We start from the raw sequence: 20,470 nt of genomic DNA on the forward strand, positions 1-20,470 counted from the left end.
TGTTGCTATAACTCAGTTAATTATTAACCAATTGACTTGATTTTTTGGACACGGGGAGATACGTACATCATCTAACCATGTCCAAAAGTTGAAGTCGATTGGTTAAAAATTTACTGAGACTGAGCAAGGGTCCAAAATTGGTCCTCCTGCCCAAATAATCCCTATAGTGTTTTATTTTCTTCTATATTATGGGGATATAATATGACCAACGGATACTTGAACAGGGAGGTCCAGGTAGTTGGAGTTAAACACTAAACATCATTCCCATGGCCACCAAACCCTTCGTTTCTCCGGAACCACCAAGAAGACTACTATATTTTATTTATTTATTTATTTATTTATTTATTTCGTCAATCAGCGTAGACTAGTGCACATATTTGTACACATTTCTCTTATCTTCTAATGTTCTTATATATTTTGAAAAGAAAAAAAAGTTTATGTGTAAAATTAAAATTTAGATTGAATACCCTGGTTATGTGTTGCGATTTCGAATGGTATTAAAATATTTTCTTAGATTTTGCCGAGACATTGTAAAGTCGATTGTTTCGCAATGCTGATTGTAAATATCCATCATTCGATTCAAAGGCCCAAATTTGGCATAATTAGTTCTGTGATGGTTTGTATGAAATAAGTTTCGATTTCTTAGTTGCTTGAAGGAATGTAAAAGTTTAATTTCGATAAGATTTCAGATGCATCAATCCTTTGCGAAACGATATCATTTACGAAAGCAACCATTGCTACTTCACGTCGCTCTTTCAAAGTTTGTATGTCTATAAGCATGCAGCGTGCTTTGTATGATGGTAGAGGAAATGAAGTCCAACCTAATTTACGAAGAGCGAATAGAAGAAATTGTTTTTGTACAGATTCGAGTCTTTCTTCATGTGTGATTGAAAATGGTGACCATACAATGCTGCAGTATTCCATGATTGATCTTACATATGACACAAAAAGCGTTTTGATTGTGTATGGGTCATGAAAGTTGTAGCAGAACCGTTTTATGAACCCTAACATGTTGTTCGCCCTGTGAATGATAGTATTGTAGTGGTCTACGAAAGTTATCTTAGAGTCTAATATTACGCCTAGATCTCTAACTCTATCACTTTTTTCCACAATTTGATTTCCTTGACCCTTGCCGGGGACCCCTTTCCAACCGCGGGCTCGGATCCAACCCAGTAGACCGACGCCACGACAGCACCGCTACCGGGACTTCCTCTCCGCGGCCACTTAATCGTTGTAAGGGTCGATCTCGACCGCAGGGCACCGGTATGACCTACGAAGCCGACTTCGAACCCCTGGACCATCTCTTATACTGCATCTGGACTAGCCATTCTCCGAGTCCACGCGCCACCTCCTCTGTAGCTCCCATACGATATGGGTGATAGCAGTTGGAACGACGTTTCAGCTAAACTCATCCCTACACATCCTCTGGACCAAATTGTCCGGAGTTCAGTCCTCCCCGCATTTGGCAAGCATTGTGCGAAAACACGGGCACACGAACAAAATGTGTTCCGTCGTTTCCTCTGAACCATTGCACACTGGGCATTCGGGAGAATCCGCATGTCCGAAACGGTGTAGATACTGTCGGAAGCAACCATGACCTGAAAGGACCTATGTCAGGTGGAATGTAACTTCCCCATGGCGCCTATTAATCCAACTATCTACCCTCGGTATCAACCTATGGGTCCACCTTCCTTTGGTGGAACTGTCCCACGCGCGCTGCCATTTGGCCATAGTGGCCATCCTGGCAGTCCTTCGCATGCCTCTTGTGCCGCGCATTTCGAAGCACTCCATGTCCTCACTGATAAGAATGCTGATAGGCACCATACCAGTAATGACGCAGAGAGCGTCGTGTGACACGGTACGGTACGCGCTCGTAACCCTCAGGCACATAAGCCTGTAAGTACTTTCCAGCTTCCATCGGTAGCATTCAGTACTTAGCGCGGTGCCCCACGCCGGGCCACCATACCTAAGTATGGACGTAGCAACACTAGCCAGAAGCTTGCGCTTACTGGCGTACACCGCGGTGCACCGCAGAGCTACTGGACATCATCCGGGACAGTGCCGCAATAGCTGTGGAGGCTCTTTTACAGGCATAATCGACGTGGCTACCGAAGGTAAGCTTCATCACGCCCAAGTGTTTGACGGAGCGCTTTGACAGGATAGTGCACTCTCCTACACTGATCTCCGTCTGCTGCTCCGATTTCCGGTTGTTAACAACCGTCACCTCTGTCTTGTGGTGAGCCAACTCCAGTTTCCTGGACCGCATCGACGCCTCCACAACCTTGATCTAGGGGTCGGTAGTCAACTTCACCTCCTCGATCGTTTCACCGTAGACTTCGAGCGTAATGTCGTCGGCAAATCCGACAATCTCCACTCCCACTGGGCACTCTAACCTCAACACCTCGTCGTACATTACATTCCATAACACCGGACCCAGGATGGAACCTTGCGGGACTCCTGAGGTTATGTGAAAGCACTTCCGACCCACCTCCGTGTCGTAGACTAGTACACGATTCTGAAAGTAACTTCCGAGAATCTTGTACTGGTACTAGTACTGGTGATAGAGCGCATTGACAATAACAGACCAGCTGGCGCTATTAAACGCATTCCTTACATCCAGAGTCACTATCGCGCAGAAACGAATTCTCCTCCTCTCAGGCTCGAGTGCTTTCTCGGCGGTTTTTGTAACCGACAAGATAGCGTCTACGGTGGACTTCCCCTTCCGGAAGCCTTACCATTTTCGCCCTCGGTGAACCTCAACATTCTATTGAGGATGATCTTTTTGGAGCACCTTCCCCGCCGTGTAAATCAAGCATATTGGTCTATATGCCGACGGGTCTCCGGGTGATTTCCCCGCCTTTGGCAATAGTACCAGACTCTGCCTCTTCCAAGCTTCTGGGAAAACTCCCTCGTCCAGGCATTTCTGCATAGCAGACCTGAACATCTTGGGAGCCTCTGCAATAGCTACTTTTAAGGCCAGGTTCGGAACTCCGTCCGGACCTGGGGCCTTACCTACGCTAAGGGACTTAGCTATCCCCGCAAGTTCCACATCGGTGACCCTCTCCTCATCGCCAGCCCCAGTCCCCGGCTGTCCTACGAAAGGAGGCCAAGGACTAGGATCATGACGCGGAAAAAGTCCTCCATTGATCCCCTCCAACATCTCTGGAGATTGCTCTGTAGGAGCCATCACACCTCTCGTCTTGGTCATAATGGTCCTGTAGGCGTCACCCCACGGGTTCGCATTGGCACTCTGACAGAGACCCTCAAAGCAGGCCTTTTTGCTTGCTCTTATCTCGGTCTTGAGCGCGGCTTTTGCAGCGGCGAACACCACCCGCCGTTCGTTTAGCTCTTGCTCTGATCGTGCTCGCTACATCCGCCGCCTAGCCCGTAGGCAGGCGCGGCGCAGGTCCGCAATCGCGTCTGTCCACCAGTAAGCCGGTGGCCTTCCATTTCTAGGGTGGACTCGCTTAGGCATGGTCGCATCACACGCACGTGAGAGCACCGCTACCAGCTCGTCGCCGTCTAAACCGATTAAGTTTCGCTCACGGCGGAGTGCCTCCCTAAATACCCCTTCGTCGTACGAGGGCTTGGCCTTGGCCTAGCCGCCTCTTCTTCTATCCGCTGTCTGCTGTTGTTGTAGTCGATACTGTAGCGAACCGCCAGGTGGTCGCTGTGAGTGTAGCCATCATCTTCTCTCCAGTTCGAACTACTTGTTAGGCCAGGACTACAAAAGGTCACGTCAATAATTGACTCCGCTCCGTTTCGATTATAGGTACTCTTGGTACCGACATTAGCCAAGTCGACATCTAAGAAGGCCAGTGTTTCTAACAGGATCTGACCCCGCTGGTTCGTGAAACGGCTTTCCCATTCCACCGCCCAGGCATTAAAATCACCGCTATTACCACCGGCCTTCGCCCTGTTAGCACGGTCGTTAAGCGGTCCAGCATTTGCGTGAACCGCTCGATCGGCCACCGCGGAGGCGCACAACAGCTACAGAAGAAGACCCCGTTTACATTGGCGACCACGAAGCCCTCATAACCTCATAGGTAGTAGACACTAACTCCTGGACGGGGTATTTACCCGTCGTCCATATCGCTGCCATTTTTCTGGTTCCATCCGCGACCCAGTTGCCGTAGCCGGCGAGTACTCGGTATGGGTCCGATATGATGGCGATATCCGTCTCCCACTCAGAAACTGCCTCACAAAGCAGTTGCTGAGCCGCAACACAGTGGTTCAGGTTCAGCTGCGTTACCTGCACTGTGATTTGTTGTTCACTGCGGCTTTCTTGAAGGCCGGGCAATTTGGATCACCCATCGGATGTCTGATGTTCGAGGATTTCCCGGTACAGATCATGCAGATGGGCGGACTCGTGCAGCTTTGGGCCTTATGACCTTCAGCGCCGCATCCCCTGCACAGTTTGCGCCTGTCGGGGCCTTTGCAGTCCCACGACTTGTGTCCTGGTTCCAGACACCTGAAGCAAACCTCTGGTGGCTCGTGGAATGTCAGATGACATACGCACCAACCCACTTTTATGTTCCCTATCTTATCGAACTTTTTGACGTCCGCCACGGGTAGCTTAACCAAAGCTATCTGTGTCCCTGCTGACCCTTTCCGTAGCTTAACGGCTGCGGCGGCCACCTGCATATCGCACTGTTGCCGCAGTGCCGTGACGAGCTCTTCTACTTCGGTGATCTCATCAATGCCCTTGACCTTTAGAGTCGCCTCATGTGTCAGAGCCCTCACCTGCACACCCTCACCAAGGACCTCTTCTGCCAGCCTCTTATAGGCGGCGCCCTTGTGCTCCTTCTGGCGCTTCAGCGTCTTCAAGATGTCCGAGTACTTGGACTGTTCCGTCTTGATGACGCTCGCGTCGCTTTTCTCGCTCTTGGCACCTGCCCTCCTACGCCTTGGCTTGGCGTCCTGCGCTACTACCTGCGGATTCGCCTTCGCCTTCTTCTTCTTCTCCTTCTTCTTCTTCTTCTTCTTCTTCTTCTTCTTCTTCTTCTTCCGCTCTACCTTCGTTCAAGGGGGGTCCTCCCCTTGGATCGCCCTGCTCTGTGGCTGTTGAGGGCCCACCAGCGGTCGCGATCCCTTGTTCCCATCGTTCCGGGACGGGCCAGCCTTTTCAGGCCCACCCTTCCCAGCTTTCCGGGAACCCTGGCTGGGGTCCGACCTTCCGGCATTATTACCGACTTTCGGGGTAATGATTCGCCTGGCCTTGCGGGCACCGCCAGATAGCTCCTCGCCTGACGGCTGCTTCGCCCGCTTCTGCGATTGCTTGCCCCGTTGGTCGCGAGCAGTCCGCCTGTTTCGGACTTCCTGCGAAGGAGAAGGCCTCCGTTCGGGTAAACTTCGGCACTTTCTCATTTGCAGGCTCCGCTGCTGCAGCAGTCAGCAACGCGAGTGCCACGCGCTCCTGCTTGGCATCGCCGATCGACACCCTAAGTCGAAGCAAGGCCGTTTTCAGGTCCTTGTTCATATTCGACTTAGTGGACGCAAAGTCGATGATTTTGCCAAGCTCTTTTGAGAACCGTCCTTTAGTTTCTTGGTTGATGGCCCTCAACAACCACGCTCCGTCCATAACCTCCACCGGCTGGCTTGCCGGGAAGTGGACTGGAGCACCCACACTTGAGCTGCGTACGCAACTCCCAGCGCCTGTCTCCTCACTTCTCCTTGTCGGAGACCTCATCAACCCGCTTCTTGCGAAGGGGTTGATCCCACCACTGCGCACACTGAGCTGCGTACGCAACTCCCAGCGCCTGTCTCCTCACTTCTCCTTGTCGGAGACCTCATCAACCCGCTTCTTGCGAAGGGGTTGATCCCACCACTACTTCCATCTGAGTTCTGATTATTTTTGTTCGATTTCATGTTTAAATTCCACGAGTCGTACGGGAAAGAATGTACACCACGCCAGAGCAATGCATTAACGCGGTAAGGGACAGCTTACTGTGGGGATGCTCAGGTACCCCACATGCTCCGTTAAAGATCGAGCATCTTTTTCACCCCCTCGATCACTTATTCCTCAGCACGGGTCGCTTGACACCTTGGTTAGTAGTCCTAACCCTGCCGGCGATTACGCGGCTGACTCGCAAGCGGGGGGGGGGGGGGGGTGCGTCAGGCCCCAGGACTATCGTCCCTGCTGCCCCAGGGGTTTGGGACCCTAGAAGTGTCACAGTGAAAACTATAGAAATGTATTGGACCGGGCCTTCACAGTTCAATTGAAACACGCATTTGAACGTGCCGAGCATATATTTAGGCGTTTTCGTTTGTTTCGTTATTGTCTAACGCCTAAATATATGCACAGCGCGTTCTAATGCACATACCAATTGAACAGCCCAAGTTTTCCATATAAACTTCGGTCATAAACTGTGAAGGCCCGATCCAATTTTTTTCAATTCATTCACTATGGCACTTCTAGGGTTCCGAACCCCTGTTCTTTTTTTCTCATCCCATAACAAAATTTAGTGTGGAACGGTGTTATGAATCTCCAAAAAGTTCTTAGAAGTATCACTTTTGAAATCGCTGAAGAATCTCTAAGGAAATGTCTAAGGAATCTGAAAGAATCTGCAAATATTGATTATTGCAAGAAAATTCTAAGAAAATCTCTGGAAAACACTCTGATAGATATAATATGTTTCAGTGAATAGTCATAATCGCTTGTCGGAAAATTTGACATGCAAAATATAATTATGATGATTATGCCAATTCTAAAATCTCACTAAATTTGATCTCCTTTTCTCTTCTCCTCAGGTGCCAAGGAATGCAGTAATGCAACATCGCATCTTAAGGTCAGTTTCAGCACCACTCATGGTTTACAAACGACACATGTTTCCGTAGTAACTCATAAAGACATTCTACCATTGTTGGAACCGAGTTCCAAAATAAAAAGCATAATTTTTCCACTAACACCCAAAAGTGTGTCATAGTGTTTTCACGGCTCCTCCATTCATTAGCTCGAAACACGCAAAAAGCGCCAAAAGTGAACTCTCTCGTGAGCTGTGCTGGGTGCGATTATTGAAGGTGATAAAAACGAGACAAAATTGTCATTTGGATCTACTAGTGCGGTGCGGTGCCCCTGTTGAGAAAGCAGGGAACGGCAGCCAGCAAAAAATAAAAATACTAATAAACGCTCCGATCGTAGCCGTCGGCAGTTTTGTGGTGAAAACGTCCCCCAGCCCCCAGCCACAAGTGAAATGGAGAAAAACTCATCGCTGCTGGAAGGTGGCAAAAAAACGACCGATAATTAATTGAAGGTATAGGGTGCTCGCGGGTGCACACCGCCGCACATACAAACAAGTCTCTGATTTATGACCATCAGTTAGCAGCCGGCATAAAGTTAGTTAGTTAGTGGCGGATTTTTTTCGTACGGCTCAGCGTTTTTTGTGTGCTTCTGGGTGATACTTGTAGAAAAGGTAGGTGACACAATCCATATTTCATCTATAGCTTTAATTGGCGGACACAGCAGTTTTGCTAGATTGGGGAAAAGTGCTGACCTTGTGATGTTTTCCTAGAAGGACGCACTGAGCGTACTTGTTCAGAAAGGTTGAATCAGATCGTGATTGGGAATGGACCTTCTTGGAGGCAAAAATGTGTGGTTTATTAGGTTGTTCTTTGTAGTTTGATACAGGTTCTTTGATCTAGGAAAACTTTTTTCCAAGTTTTCGTTTCCAAGAAGTTTGTACAATTGTTGGACAATTTATATTAATATTTTTAATCAAAACATTACTCAAGGTTTACATATAGAAATCTCCAATCAGAAATATGTGACAGAGTGATGTATCCGTGATTACATTTGCAACAAATTTGACATATAATTGAAAAATATTAAAACTATTGTAAGAGGATCTATCGTTAGACTTTTGGAACTACATATACTCAATATTGCAGCCGCTCAGTTTAAAAGGCGATATATTACTGACTATGGGCATTGTTTGAAGATAAAAAAGAAAAACTAGAAATGTTTAGGAAAATTAGGGTGGTTCATAAATATAAATTTCAAAAATTCTAAATTTATCTAATCTAATACATACGCAGCCAGTACAAGAAAGCATCCTGGAAAATATTCGGGTTAGATTACGCCCGACTATTTTTCTTGTCAATATTGAAGCTTGTGACATATTAGGAATACGACACAAGCGTCAAAGCGGACCGGTCTACTGCGCAGTATTTACCGCAGAGATGATTCTTGGAAATGCCTCGACTTCTACATTATATACATATTGTGTCGAAACATTTCTAGAATCTACAGGGGTAGAAGGATGCGTGGACATACCGTACCAAACGCTCCACATTGTACGCATTTTTTTTTTTTTTTTTTTAATCTTTATTTAAGAGGTTTTCAGCTTGAGAGCTGGTTCGCCTCCTGATTTGTACGCAATTGAATACGTGATTGAAATATGAATAAATAGTATAACAAAGATTATTGAAATTGGAAGTTAAATAATGTATGTTGGAAAGATCTCACCAATCTGTTAAGTTGCTCGTTGTCCAATGGTATACTTGAGGAACTTCCGACAGTTGATCATTTTCAAATTTTGGAGCCTGATCTCATTCAACGGTAGATGCTATGTTAACATTACTTCACACTTTCACCATGAATCTCTATTATCGCATTTTTGCTACGCCATCACAATCAAATTTTCTATTGAAGAATATTTTTATAGACCCATGCACTTTTCCTAAACACGGGACGATGTCCTCTCAAATTTCAAAGGGATCGACTATTTTTTAGCACCACTAAATTAGTTCAAATTAACAACTCCTCATTCAACAACTTACGTTCAGTTCGTTCACTAATCTTCCTACTTCTACTTGCTCACGGTATCTTCCTATCTTTGACTATCCTTTTAGCTATCTTTGACTTCCTTTTAGCTCCAACCTATTTCCTACTATAACATTAGAACGTAAGAACTTACTATTTGAATTCATTGAAATATTCCACTTACGTTGCTTCGGATCAATGAAGAATTCCGATCTTCCGATCAACTAGATCTGCTATATGTTAGCTAGGCGAATTTACAGTAATTGTCTGTCTAGAAACAGTAACACCTTAGAATTCACATTATTTATATTTCAAGACATAATTACCTCGCTAGGATTAATATCGATGTGAAGAAATTTAGTTCAAGTGTAATTATAAGCAAAAATTTAGAATTTTTAACATTAGCATGACAGCATGTACAGTCTACACTATTTAGTTCAACTTTTCGGGTTTTTGCCATCTCACCAAATCTGCATGCACGTTTGACGTTCACATTCTGTCATCCGTTCTCGTTCGAAGCGCGTTGCAGAATTCATCGTTAGGTAACGCTCAAAATTGATTGTTCTGGTGAGCCGCATCGACCGAGGGGTCGTAACAACAGTCAAGACCGCTGTCGAACGCGGCCTGTCTTCTGGCAACCAGCCGCAATCCACAAAAACGTTCTCCAGCAGAAGTTATATTTTCAAGACCTTAATTCTATAACGTACAGCCCTACACTTGCTTTTCGAGGAAATCATTGCTAGTTACGGTAATTATTTGGGTGAAATATGAAAATCTAAATATAAATTTAAAAAATTCCAAGAAATTCAGTTATAACTGAAACCACAGGTTATATCCCGCCTCAGCGAAAATTTTAGTGCCCACCGGGGTCAACGGAAGTCGTGTTGTCGTCCCTGCTGTCCTCCAGCAACGCATTGACGGCCCAAGGCTTCATTCGATTGACAGCAAAGATAGTTGACGTTTTCTTCTGCTTCAGCTGCACTCCTGGCACATCGACAATTATATAACGGTCATTTCCCAGGGCTCGTTACACTAGGTACGGCCTTTTGTATTTTGGCTCTAACTTCTAGCTGAAGCCAGTAGCTTGCGGATGCTTGTCCACGAGTTCGCCTTCAAGATATTGCCTCATCGGACCTCGTGACTTGTGAATGTGTCGTCACGCTTAAGAAATTCCTTAACTGCCACCTTCAGGACTTCAGCGGCGAACATCATCAATAGCTGGTTTTGCATGATATCTCTGGGGTTGTAGTTGAACAGGAGCGAATATGGGGACACTTTGGTTGAGTCGTTGACCATGGTGTCAAATCCCCACTGGATCATACGACGATATTTATCCCAGGATTTGTCGTAATCCGTCACCATGCAACGGTAGGCGTCCAGTACGCTTCGGTTTTCACGTTCGACATGCTCATTTGCACGTGGGCTTCCAACAGCGATCTTCACGTGCACTATACCTAGGTTGATGCAAAATCTCTCGAAGTCCTTGGAGTTATAAGCTGTTCTACGATCGCTGACTGTGCGTCTCGCCTAACCACAAACAGCAAAAACTTCGTTCAGCATTTGGATCACCGGTAATGTCTTCCTATTGAGTACCGCTTTGATGACGAACGAATATTTTTATTTTATTTTATTTATTTATATCGTCAAACAATGTAGACATGTGAACATTACATATAAACAAATTACTTAAATTAGCTTAAATTTAAATTGTTTTGGTTTCGGATTGACTTTAAGTGTTGTTTTAGTTTTTTTCCGAGACATTGTAAAGTCAATAGTTTCACAGTGCCGATTATAAAATGCCATCATTCGGTTAAAGGGGCCATATTTCGCACACGTCACAATTTTGAGCTATACCTCAATTTATAGGGCCAAATATGTGATTTTGGGCTTTTTTGACTGCAAGCCATTAAGCAAGGAAATATTTTTTTAAGCAATCAAAAGGTTAATTGGTCAATTAACATCTAAATTAACGACTCATGCATAATAATTCGTTTTTTCAAATCGAATTTGATAGTTTTAAGCGATTTATGTTAGGTACGATATTTCACATACAACCCAAGTAACAATTTCAATTCCTTTTAGATTTGATGATTTTTATGGAAGCTTTATCACAGCATGACCAATTCATGGAACATTTGTAGTTGTTTTTATCAAGAGAAAACAATCTTCGTTCGTTTGCGGTTTTTAAGTTATCTTCAAGTTAATATTAAAATTCGCGCATAAAACAACTGAATGTACAAGAGCATTAAATCTTATAATAAGTTTTAAGGCGTATTTGAAGTTATTTTCAACACATAACATCAACATAATTTATTAAAAGTTCATGCTTCGTTTATTCAAGTGCATTTCATCTGACTAATCCTCCTTTAAAAACTTCTTGAAGCCTTCTATTCTTGAGGTAGAGCCATTACTCTGGAACAAGAACTATGCGAAATAATAATAAGACAACGAACTATTTTTTTAATCCAAATAATGAATTTAACAAATTGGTTGAAAAACCGCGTTCTCATGCAAATATAAACAGATACACATTTTTGCTCACTGATAATTTAGCCATTCTTGTGCTAAAAAGTAATCTTTTCAACGAAATAATGATTTTACGGCCAATCAAAAATGCGAGTAGTTGGCTGCTGTCGTCCTGCCTTCAACTAATTCCTCACACAGGCCACAGCTGTGCGAATCGAAAATGAAATGGGTACTTACTGTGACTCTGCTGAAGCTCATGCCAAATAGCGTAATTTAAGTAAGTTGCACTTCATTATTAATTGCAAAAATACAGGGAAACAAAATAGAATTGGCACATCTTGACGCGAAACACCGCGAAATGTACTGAGATAATTTTCTAGCATCGAAAACGTAAACAAACAATTGTCAAACGCTGTTACTCTTGAATAAAACGAAAAAGTTTCATTTAAGACGAACAAATCTGCCTTAAGATCATAACTAGTAAAAACAATCTTCAATAAAGGCTGTAGCTTTCATGCAAGGTGACTTGGTTCCATCATTGTTTTGAGGGGCTTTGGATTAAAAGTAATAACAATTGATGGCGGCTGCATGAGTTTTGTTCGCTTGGAACGGCAGCCATGTTTAGATAGAATTGAAAAAGTGGCGTAGCCTTTTGTTTTTATAGGAAATTTATGTCTTCGTATATTAATGATTGATATTATTTTCGGGGCGCTTTGTTATTTTCGTATGTTTTGGGCGGCATATCAACGAAAAAGTGGGTATGGCACGGACAATTTTGATTCCCTGTCATCAATGATCTGTCAGGCAATTTTAATGCTTTAGTCATTTCAATTTGATGAAAATTAATTTGGAGTTCAATTAACATTTCATCCATGAAACAAAACTTGTTTGCATCTGCATAATGCTTAGGTAAAAGATTTCATTTATTATGCACTGTTGACACTTTTGAGAAAGACAGCTAAAAGATCAACATGCCTCAAGCTATTCTTGTTAAAGTTTCATGAAGTTCTTACAATCAATCATCAGTGCAAGTACATAAATACAACTAGTTTCAAAGAAGTCTTCAAAAGCAGCTTTGAAGATCTCCTGAAGAGTGGGCCAGATTAGTGTTATGGATGTTTTATGCCTATTTTATCTCAGATTTGCAGAACAAAGAGCTTTATTGCTAAGTTTTATTATTCTATCTTAGAAATTACTTCAGGATTGCCACAAAAGTATAATTGTTACTTGGGAAGTCATCCTCCAAAAGTTGCATGTAAGTTTTCATATAAATGCTTAAATCTATCAAATTTGATTAGGTTAAACGAAATATTTTGCATGAGTCGTTAATTTAGATGTAAATTGACCAATTAACCTTTTGATTGCTTAAAAAAAAAAATTCCAAGCTTAATGGCTTGCAGTCAAAATTCCAAAATCGCATATTTTGCCCTATAAATTGAGGTATAGCTCAAAATTGTGACGTGTTAGAGCAAATCTGAGCCCGGATTCGGATTCAGTGGCCCAAAATCCTTCGGAGACACCTAAGTTTGCTCTTGAGACAAAAAAATGTTGCGCTGTGTAATTTGTTCGGCAGTGGTTGGTTGAAAATATATTTCGAGTTCGTAATTGCCGGCTAGGTATGTAAAAATATATTTTGATGAAATTTCAGTTGAGTTAATTCTTTGCGAAACTATATCGTTTACAAATGAGACCATTGTAATCTCACGACGCTCTTTCAATGTTTGTATGTCTATGAGCATGAAGCGTGCTTCATATGATGGAAGTGGAAATGAAGTCCAGCCTAATTTACGGAGAGCATACAATAGAAATGGGTTTTGTACTGATTCTAATCTTTCTTCGTGTGTGGTTGAATAAGGAGACCATACAATGCTGCAGTATTCCAGTATTGATCTTATGTATGAAATATAAAGAGTTTTTATTGTGTATGGGTCGTGAAAGTTGTAGCAGAAACGCTTTATAAACCCTAGCATGTTATAAGCTTTATGAATAATGGTGTTATAGTGGTCTGCGAAAGTAGAGTCTAAGATTACTCCCTAACACCATAGATATAATATATTAATTTCATTGTGGAATACATTGAAGTCTTCATCATTTCTAATTTCCAGAAAGAGTTTCATGTCGTTGGCATATATTAATACTTTCTTTTTTTTTTCAGAATAAAAGAAATGTCATTAACATACAAAATAAAAAGAAGAGGTCCTAAATGTGAGCCTTGGGGGCACCTGAAGTGTTTTGGACCGAAGTGGTCCAAATGGATCGTATTGAACGGTACTGCAATCTTTTCGATCGAATGCAGCAACCCTCCCTTCGCTTTCACATACACTCTCGATTAAAAGCTTGGGATCACCCCCTCAAAAACATGTCATTTTTTTAGGTCCATATCTTCGCCAATTTGGGTCCGATTTAAAAACCCTCATCAGATCTCAGATCTTATTCAAAAGATAATAAATCATAGAAACTTTGAACATGATTTGATTTTATTTAGTCCTGGGCACTCACGGTGGTGCAAAGGGCCGAATCGAAAGATTTCCATCCTGGGCGATTGCCAGCCGTCGCCTTGACCTTTGGCCAGGTCAAATTTTTGACGACTTGCTTGATTTCGATGTTGAGGCTGCGCCGCCATGAGCCTCTGGGTCTGCCTCTGCTGCGATGTCCTGCTGGGCTCCAGTCCAATGCTTGTTTGCAGATTTCGTCTCCGCCCCTGCGTAGAGTGTGACCGACCCACCTCCACTCTTGCTCCTGAATTTCTGTCGCTATCGGGTTCTGATGGCATCGACGATGGAGCTCCACGTTGGAGATCCAATTGTGAGGCCACCATGCACGAATTATATACCGCAGGCATCTATTGCGTGTTCTCCACTGATACACACCAGGTTTCACTGGCGTATAGCAGCACAGATTTCACGTTCGAGTTAAAAATTCGGATTTTGGTGTGTCGACTGATCTGGTTGTTTTTCCATACATTTCTTAAACTCGCAAAAGCAGCCCTCGCCTTCTTGATCCGTGCACCTATGTCGGTCTTGGTGCCGCCTTTTGGCTACCAAGATATTGGAAGATTTCAACATGCTCCACTGGTTGCCCAGCTACCGTGAAGCTGGAAGGGTTGACCGTTTTTACATCCAACGATTTGATCTTGTTGACGTTGATGGTAACCCGAGCAGAAAAGAATAGCAACAAAATAACATATCGAGGTATTAATCTTAAATAACATTATACCTCGATATGCCCTTCATTAGGTGGACATAAGAGGCAAAATAACAAAAATGAATACCATAATTTTGTATAAATAACACCTGAAAAATGAGTCCTGTTATTTCAATAATGAATGCATAGGGGCTGTCCATAAACCACGTGGTCATTTTTTTGGGACTTTTCAACCCCCCCCCCACGTGGTCATTAGTCCATACAAAAATTTTTATTTGTCCATACAAAATGGTCATTGGCCGAACCCCCCCCCCCCCCCCCTCATGACCACGTGGTTTATAGACAGCCCCATACCATAAATTTCAAGTGCTCTTTTTGTTATCCAGAAGGTATGAAATAACGAAGTAATAACATTTCTTGCTATGAAATTGTACATTTATCGATAGCTCCATGATGTAATAACAAATATTTTTTTTTTTTTTTTTTACCATTTCGTTTATTTATTTGGCTCGCTTGTTTAATTGAAAACTCTACAGAGCCGAAAATCGTCGAGAATATATTTATAATTTGTTATTCTAATAATTCGATATAAGCGTGTCTAATAATATTGCATTCGCACGCACTTCTTCCTTGGGCGCGAGCTCGATCCAGAACCAGAGCTTGAACGGGAAGCCGCAAATTGAGCACGTCGCTGGTTGGCCTGGTTCCCCATTGGCTCTAGAATCGCCTTTGATGCCGTCTCCAAATCATCCTCCACGCTCGTTTGTTTCTCCAAATAAGCTTGAGCTTCACAAATGTCCGGTTGTTCCTGATCCGCTTCTGTCGTATCCGTTTCCTGTTCGTTCACATCGTCTTCCAGAATTTCAATTATGCTGTCCTCTGCTACGATCGAAGGAACCATCTCTTCCACAGCATTTTTTCCTGCTACCACTCCGGCGTAAGAAGTTAGTGTAGTTTCCGAAGGTTTCTGGTCGCCTCGAGTCCGACGATTAGGGCAAGAGTCCTTCCGGTGTCCTACCGCGTGGCATGAAAAACAAGTGTTTCTCAGCCCTTCATAAAATATTTTTCCTTTTTGTTTCGATACTTCAATCAGCGGTGGGATATCTTTTTTGATATCGATATGAACACCGCGTACACCATTGAACAGATGATCCAGTCCCAAGTTAGCAGGAAATTTCTCTCTCACTATTCGTTCCACCTTTCCAAATTTTTCCATCACCAGTGTTAACGCGTCGTCGCTCACCTCTGGTGGGAGATCGAACACCCTAACGTATCGAACGTTGGTGCCAGCAACAGACATACGCACCTCCACAGTGCCACCGTTGGAATAGGCAAATACTTTCGGCTCCGCATTCTTCTCTACTGTTTCCATCAATGCCGCTTGAGACTTGAACTTTATAAACAGCGATCTCTCCTGTGCTGTTTTGTATACTGCCTCCATCTGATCCACATCTGCATTTAATTCCTTCACGAAACTGGCAATGTCCTCCCAAGTTGGTCTGGGGCTGCCCGCCGGGAATCGAAACTGCGCAGTGTTAACAATATTGCACATATCGAATAATGATTCCAAACCCAAGCACCGAATGTACACTCGCCAGATTGGGTTAATATGAACGACCGGGATACAAAACGACCGAGAATTACATCAGCACAAGCTGATAGTAATGAAGCTACAATAGACAGGGAACAAATTTGCGTCCGCCTGTATTCAACGACAGTTGCGACAGAACTGAATAATAACAAATATTGTTCTTCAGTTATTTTCCCAGCCAAATCAACAATACCACAGCAATACCTAACTTTGCTCAAATACATCCAATGGTTATTGTGGTGTTCTCATAACATTGCGTAGAATAATATAGTAATACCAACTTGAGATATTAGAGCACAGGTTGCTCTTTGCACGGTATTTGTAAGGTATGCCCTTCTGCTCGGGAAGACCTGCCGCTGAGGAGCGATTGGCAAGAGCGTCGAGCTTGCTGTGCATATCAAAGTGCCGTTGAGCTAGGAGAGCAACGTCATCAGCCAATTCGAAGACATTTAGGTGCTCCATGTAACAGTAATCCACGATTTGGTTCACGGGCAATCGCACCAACCAGGATCTCGTCGAGTACGATGAGGAACAGTAGTGGTGATAGGATACATCCTTGCCTCACTCCAGCAATGACCCGAATGGGATCGGACAAAACACTCTGCACGAAAATGCTTTGTACTGTGCCGATGATTTTCTCAGGGAGACCCTTGCGCCTGAGGGCATGTTTCTGTGACTGAGACGGTCGAAAGCTTTTTCGTAATCAATGAACACCTGGTAGAGAGACTCTTGGAATTCATTGATTTGCACCAGAATCATACGGAGCGTGACAATATGGTCCACACAGGATCGTTCGGCACGGAATCCTGGTTGCTGCCGTCGGAGAATTGCGTCCTGTATCCGGTTTAGGATCACTTTGCAGAAGACTTTGAGAACGATACACAGTAATATGATGCCCCGCCAGTTATCGCATACAGTCAGGTCACCCTTTTTGGGTACCTTTACTAAGACGCCTTGCATTCAGTCGTCCGGAAATGGTTTCCCATATGTTGCAGAATAATTGATGCAGTAGTTGTGCGGATACTACGGGGTCAGCTTTGAGTATCTCAGCTGATATGCGATCGACCCCTGGGACCCTGTTCCATTTCATGCTACGGATGGCTGTTTCTATCTCCTGCACTGATGGAACTCCAGTGTTGACACAGGTAAAGCGTCGAACCCTTGGCGGATCATGCTGAGGCGTGGCCGACACTTGAAAAAGGTTTCCAAAGTGCTCGAACCAGCGTTTCAACTGGTCAGACGTGTCTTTCACGGGCATCGTAGCATTCATATTGGTCCCACTAAGGCGACGTGAGACATCGTAGAGGAGACGGATGTCGCCGGTATTTGAGGCTTTCTCGCCTTCGTCGGCTAGGGAGTCCACCCACGCTCTTTTGTACCGTCTACATGAGCATTTCACTTCTTTCTCGAGAGCCGAATAGCGCTGACGGGCTACGGCATTAGCTCCTCGTGTTTTCGTTCGCTCTATCGCGGCTTTGGCGTTCCTTTGCTCCTCTATCTTCCTCCAGGTATCATCTGATGATTCACTGCTTTCTTCGGGTGTGTAGCTCACCCAAATTATTCTCGCTTCCACCTTCTGGAATATTTGTAGCACGATTCTCTAGCTCTTCGACGAAGGACCTTTTCACCGCAGCGTCTTTCAGTCGGCGTGTGTTGAACCGGCGCCCGATTTTCTCCTCCTGTCGATGAAGCCTAGCAATGTGCAGCCGGATCTCGCCGGTTAGAGATGATTGTCGGACGTCGGACGCAATGTCGGCGCTACGTATGTTCAGCACGTCAAGAAGGCTCCGTCTTCATTTTCGGCTGACGCAGATGTGGTCAATTTGATTTTCCTTGACGCCATCACGGGAAACTCATGTCACTTTGTGCACTGGTCGATGAGAAAAGAGCGATCCCCCAATCACCATGTCATTGTTGCCACAAAACTCTGCTAATAGCTCTCCGTTTTCGCTCATTTCTCCGACACCATGGCGTCCCATGACGTGCTCATAGTCCGAGTTTTCGGAACCAACCTTCGCGTTGAAGTCACCCGTGAGGGTCTTGATGCCACCTTTTGGAATCTTGTCCACGACAGCATTCACCCAAGCAACCAAAAGTTCAGATACCACTTGAAGAACGAACTCAGAAGTTTAAGTTTGGTTCAATTCAAGTTTCGTTGAATTTAAATCTCCAAAAAGTTCCTTATGTATTAGTTATGAACTTGGAAGTACATGTACAAGCTTTTGACATCTCTTCAAAACGACATTAAAGTCGAAAAACCCGAATTAATCCACCTAGCGGTGATGGTGCCTTTCTCGTGCTTCAAAATATCCTTTCGACAAAACTTAAGCGACATGTAGATGACATTGACATAAATACAAAATGAAAACTGCTTAATCTACTCAATATGGATACATTTTATAAAATGCTATAGCATGACATCCGATATTCAGACAATATAAGACAGTGGTTCCCAACCTTTTTGAGTTGGCGGCCCCCACCAAAACATCTGTGGCCCAATGAAATGTTGAATTAAATGACCCAAGTAACCACGGTGCTGAAACCTTATTGCATGCAGATATACGGTGTATTTAGTGCAATCATTAATTTACATGCAAACTTAAGGTTGATTTAAAGTGGAAGTGGGCAATTATAGAATCAAATTAAGATTATACTGGTATAATCTTGGAGCAGTTGCATAATTGCCCATTTCCACTTTAAATCAACTTTAAGTTTGCATGTAAAGTAATGTTTGCTCTAAGTACACCGTATATCAGCATGCAATAAGGCTTCAGCATCGTGGTTACTTGGGGAACGAAACTGACTTTTTTTTGGATACTGTGACGTAGCCAGAAATTTACTGTGAGGGATTTTCGATGTTCAATATCTAATACGTTTTTTTATTCGACACTCATATTTCGTAAACAATAATGTCATTTACGTTCAATTTGAGTCATAGCTGAAAAATAGCGGCGCAGCATCGTTGATGGATGACAATCAATGTTGTTCAATTTTTACGTTTATTTGTCTGTGAAGCTATTTTAAACGGATTTAACACTAATCAGTTGTTTTTTTTTTTTTTTTATTTATGTGTATTTTAACTAGTTGCTAATTCTACACTCCCTAATCAGTTGTGCGTAAGTATCAATATATTCAATCTTTTTTATTAGCCATCAATATTTTGTGAAATTGAACAATTTTGTTTGATTTTTAATGTTTATTAGATCAATGTCACCCCCTAGAAGGGGTTAAATTGGGCCAATTTTAATTAGGCTACAACATCGTCAAAATACATTTTAGAGCATTTAAATCTACACTAGTCCTGAGTTATACCTAAATGAACGAGTATACGAAATTTAATGTTAATTTAGAGCTAAAATATTGTTGTAACGACTTATAAAAGGAAGGACTATGCAATTTAGGGCCAATGACACCCCCACTGACGGTACCACATCCATGAGTAAGGTTAAAATTTACATTTTACTACCCGGATCCGGTTCCGGGTAACTACCGGTTGTACCAAATATGGTCTGACACTATTTTCTTGTTAACTATTCATCGGGTTACCAAAAACGCTGCAAAATGATGTGTCGCATGCATGGTATGACAATTCCGGCGGGACACTCGGAACCGGTTTTGGAACACTACCAGTTGTTTCTAATGTGATCTAAGGCTACTTTCTTGCTAACCGTTCATCAGGTTATCGCAAAAGCTACGATTTGATGTGTCACATGCCTCGATTTGGATCACTTTTACATATGGCCACTTCCGGCCACTCAAAACCGATTCCGAAATATTTGCTGGCCGTTCATTAGGTAATCGAAAAAGCCGCTCTTTGATGTGACCCTTGTATGGGTTTGGTTCACTTTAAGATTTGACCATTTCGGCAGGATACTTGGATCCGGTTCCGGAACATTACCGGTTCAGATATGGTCTGAGACTATTTTCCTGCTAATTGTTCATCAGGTTATCGAAAATGTCGTGGTTTGATGTGTCGCATGCATGAGTTTGAATCACTTTTATATTTGGCCTCTTCCGGCGGGATACCCAGAACCGGTTCCGGATCCCTACCGGTTCAGATATGGTCTGAAACTATTTTCCTGCTTACCGCTCATCAGATTTTCGAAAATTCCGTGGTTCGATGTGTCGTATGCACGGTTCTCTTTTATATTTGGCCTCTTCCGGCGGGACACTCAGAATCAGTTCCGGAACACTATCGGTTCAGATATGGTCTGAGATTATTTTCCTGCTTACCGCTCATCAGATTATTGAAAATACCGTGGTTTGATGTGTCGCATGCATGGGTTTGATTCGCTTGTATATTTGGCCACTTCCGACGGGACTCTAGCGGTTCAGATATGGTCTGAGACTCTATTAACCTACTAAACGTTCATCAGGTTATCGAAAATGTCGTGGTTTGATGTGTCGCATGCATGAGTTTGGTGCATTTTTATATTTGGCCACTTCCGACGGGACACCCAGAACCGGTTCCGGAACACTACCGGTTCAGATATGGTCTGAAACTGTTT

At 43.4% G+C, this 20,470-nt stretch overlaps 1 protein-coding gene across 3 annotated transcripts in view; it reads left to right on the forward strand.

Annotated features, from left to right (window-relative positions):
* Positions 1 to 20,470, forward strand: part of LOC109431771 (uncharacterized) — a 436,488-nt gene that overhangs the window by 19,970 nt on the left and 396,048 nt on the right. For 2 of the 3 annotated variants that reach the window (XM_062856051.1, XM_062856053.1), the window contains exon 1: positions 7,182 to 7,412. The gene's annotated coding sequence lies outside the window, so the exon portion shown is untranslated. Of the gene's footprint in view, positions 1 to 6,750; positions 6,789 to 7,181; positions 7,413 to 20,470 lie in introns of those variants that run through there. The other variant, XM_062856052.1, reaches the window with a different exon arrangement.

Source organism: Aedes albopictus, chromosome 3, assembly GCF_035046485.1.
Source record: "Aedes albopictus strain Foshan chromosome 3, AalbF5, whole genome shotgun sequence".
Lineage (NCBI taxonomy): Eukaryota > Metazoa > Arthropoda > Insecta > Diptera > Culicidae > Aedes > Aedes albopictus.